The sequence below is a fragment of the Coregonus clupeaformis genome, chromosome 29 (assembly GCF_020615455.1).
Source record: "Coregonus clupeaformis isolate EN_2021a chromosome 29, ASM2061545v1, whole genome shotgun sequence".
Classification (NCBI taxonomy): domain Eukaryota; kingdom Metazoa; phylum Chordata; class Actinopteri; order Salmoniformes; family Salmonidae; genus Coregonus; species Coregonus clupeaformis.
In genome coordinates this window covers 2,541,056-2,544,841 of record NC_059220.1, presented here as the reverse complement: position 1 = coordinate 2,544,841, position 3,786 = coordinate 2,541,056, and the positions used below count along the sequence as shown (strand labels likewise).

At 41.6% G+C, this 3,786-nt stretch overlaps 1 protein-coding gene across 2 annotated transcripts in view; it reads left to right on the top strand.

Moving 5' to 3' along the window:
* Nucleotides 1–312, top strand: part of slc8a3 (solute carrier family 8 member 3) — a 158,912-nt gene extending 158,600 nt beyond the window's left edge. For both annotated transcript variants that reach the window (XM_045209070.1, XM_045209069.1), the window contains one exon: nucleotides 1–312. This exon is cut by the window's left edge and continues 951 nt beyond it. The gene's annotated coding sequence lies outside the window, so the exon portion shown is untranslated.
* The last annotated feature ends 3,474 nt before the right edge of the window (nucleotides 313–3,786 follow it).

Sequence of the window (3,786 nt, the reverse complement as noted above, 5' to 3'; positions counted from 1 at the left end):
AAGAAGTCTATATTTTTCTCAACACCTTGATGAAAACAACTTTTTTTAAACAACAACAAAAAAGACAAATCAAAGATACTATTTTCTGATCTTACATTATGGAGAACAAAAAATATGATATCATTAATGGAAAATATGTTGTTGATGATGAGTGACAATTGAATGGACTCATAGTATTAATTTTTTATTTTGCTTAGTTTCTTATTTTTAAGGAACGAAGGCAGCAGCAGAGTTCTCAGAGGCAAAGAGGAGAGTGGAGAGAGGAGAGGAAAGAGAGGAGAGAGGAGAGGAATGAGAGGAGAGAGGAGAGGAGAGGAGAGGAGAGGAGAGGAGAGGAGAGAGAGGAGAGGAGAGGAGAGGAGAGGAGAGGAGAGGAGAGGAGAGGAGAGGAGAGGAGAGGAGAGGAGAGGAGAGGAGAGGAGAGAGGAGAGAGGAGAGAGGAGAGGAATGAAAGGAGGGAGAGGAGAGGAGAGGAGAGGAGAGGAGAGGAGAGGAGAGGAGAGGAGAGGAGAGGAGAGGAGATGAGATGAGATAGGGGAGAGAGAGAGAGAGAGAGGAGGAGAGAGGAGAAGATAGGAGAGAGGAGGAGAGAGGAGAGAAGAGGAGAGGAGAGAGGAGGAGAGAGAAGTGGAGAGAGAGGAGAGGAGAGATAGGAGAGGGGAGAGAGGAGGGGAGAGAGGAGGAGAGAGAGAAGAGGAGAGAGGAGAGAGAGGAGAGGAGAGAGGAGAGGGTAGAGGAGGAGAGAGGAGAAGAGAGGAGAGAGGAGGAGAGAGGCGAGGAGAGAGGAGGAGAGAGGAGGAGAGAGAAGATAAGAGAGAGGAGGAGAGAGGAGAGAGGAGAGGAGGAGAGAGGAGAGGAGGAGAGAGGAGAGGGGCGAGGAGAGGAGGAGAGAGGAGAGGGGTGAGGAGGAGAGGAGAGAGGAGGAAGAACGGAGAAAAACGAAGTAACGACAGATCAACTATCAAACTAAAGACAGGAGCAGAACAAGGACAACATCATCAAACTGCTCTGAACATTACTTCACTACTATATGTCTCTATATATCATATATTTCCATATTTTCTGTATATTTTGAATATATGTTTCAATGTTGTCACATTTAGCTTCTTCAGTCCTACAGAGGACCGCTGTGGTTTGGTATAGGGGGGGTCGTATACTGGAAAGAGGATGCTTATGTCTCAAATGGCACACTACTCCCTATACAGTGCAATACTTTTTACCGGGGCCCATAGAGCTCTAGTGCACTATATAGGGAATAGGGCGCCGTTAGAGATGCATCCCGATGTCGTCTTCATGTTTTCTAAAGATCTATTACATCTTACCTAATTAATCAATATAAAAAAAACATTGTATTTTAATTTATTATTACTATAAATATATTGCTCTCACAAAGTTTTCAAAAATCCCAGAAATGTGTTTCTGCAGAGAACTGTAACAGATTGATAATTCAGAGGTATTTTTCTACTGGTCTTCCATGATGCACTTTGCTGTAAACATCTATTTCTTGAGACTTCTTCTATCTGTTAAAATGCGCTACAAGATGCCAATATTGAACTTAGAGACTTGTATGGGACACCTGTTGAAATGAGGAAGCCGTTGGCTGCAGCTGCATCTGTAGCCCACTACCTGCATGGTCTGAGAAGGGTTGAGATGAGATGGCCTGACTCATTGGACAAGCTTTTCATTCAATTTAATGTGATACTTAATAATTTGTTACATATTCGAAGGGAAATAAGTGTTATCATTTGTTTGAAATGTGTTCTACGCTCTTGTGGCTTTGAGCCTCTAGTGACTCTTGTCGAGGAGTGAATTTTTCAAAGAGAGAGAGAGAGACATTTTAAAGAGAAAGAGAGGGAGAGAGAGAGAGGGAAGGAGGGAGGGAGGGAGGGAAGAAAGGAGAGAGAGAGAGAGGGTTCGAGAGAGAGAGAGAGAAAACATGGCTTTATAATGTTAAAGAGTGAACTCATGTATACTAATTTAAAGCTCCCAACAATCAGGTATTTGTTTTCTTTATATACCTGTTCTGTAGTCTATTATTTAAATACCTCATTGTTGGCTATTTGAAATCTGTGTAGAGAACCTAACAGCTGAAATGTACAGCTACATCATCAGGGGTGTATTCACTAGGTACCAGGGGTTGGAACCAAAATTATTTAGAATCAGAACCTTTTTTTTTTTTTTGGGTTCCGTCTCACCTGTTTTCCAACCAGCAAAATAAAGTTTTGAACCGATTCGAAACAAAGAAAAGTACTGGTTTATATCGTTAGTTTCTGTTCCTTTTTAAACCTCTGAAATTGTAGCTCAACATTTCAATTACTTCACCAATCAGTGCGGATAGAGCAGCTTGCTATGGAGCAGGTAAGCTATTACATTTTTTTATAGGAAAGTCATTTAAGAGCAAATTGTATTTTGCCGTAAAAGCATGGTTTAATCATAATGAAAGACAAACACACACTGTGCACTTCGCTGCCACTTACTGAGAGAGGGTGGAGGAGGAAGCTTGGCTTGAAGCGCTGTTATGACATGCATTATCTGAATTAGGCCCACAGAATTCTACCTACTGAGGAGCGGCTTCTATGGAGGAACTTTGAATGTCTTTGAACTTCCGAGAGCTGGCTTAACGTTGGACCAGAGCTAACGTTAGCTAGCTAACAAGCTTGTGTGTGCAGAGAAGCACTAGAATAAAAAAAAACGTCTTACCTTTTTGTAGTTAATAAATCCAACGTGAAACGATGTAACTGTAGTATCCTTAACTAGCATTGAAAAAGCTAATCCATTCTTCTTTAATTAAAAATCTCTCTCCCTAGTTTTTGGTATCACGCTTGTAAAGTTGTCAGTAGGCTACAGTAACCTACGCTTCAGAAGGGGGAGTGGCAGGTATCCTACACTCACACACACTGGTAAAGATGTCCAGCTGGCAGGCAGACACTGGAATACATTTCTGAGTGACAGAGTGAGGGCTTTGCATAGGTGTTTTTTTGCGATTTTTGTGGGATTTAAAAAAAAAATGCCTTGAACTTAAAATAACGTTATTAACCGGTTCCCATGCTTTTAAAAATAATGGTTCTGTTCTGGAACCGTATAGATCACTTTCGTTCCCGGTTCTGATTCTGTTCCTCAAATAATTTCGTTCTTTTCATATTTTCGGTTCTGTTCCCTGAACTGGTCCCAACCCCTGCTAGGAAACAAACAGAACGAAATGGGAAATGAACCTACCTGATTTTGTCCAATAGAAATCCTAATTTTCATCGCAAAATTATTTCTGTTGCAAAGCGTTTTGCTATGGTGTGCGACTAATGAATACAACCTAGTAACATGATGAGGTCATCAGAGGGCGACACAGAAAGCCGCAGTGACACTCAGGTACCACCAGGGGGTGTCAATCTCATCTTAATCACTGCCTGGTCCCAGATCTGTTTGTGGTTTTTCCTACTCCATTGTCAAGTCATTTGCGTGACAATTCCATTAGGAGTTGGCAAAAGAGCGGGAACGGACTGACACTCACGCTAGCTTTATTAGACACACATATGTACATCATTCTATTTGTTTACAGACAAACACAGTAACGTGTGTGGCGACGGGCATGTCAACATAAGTGTGCGTGTGTAAACTACGTCATCATTCACGAATCATTTTTAAAGAACTTATCTTATCTACATACAATCCAAAAAATATATTTAGCACGGTGCCAGTCTTATTTGTTGCCTTTGGTGGCGGATCATTTAGTTAGTTTGGTGGCGGATCATTTAGTTAGTTTGGTGGCGGATCATTTAGTTAGTTTGGTGG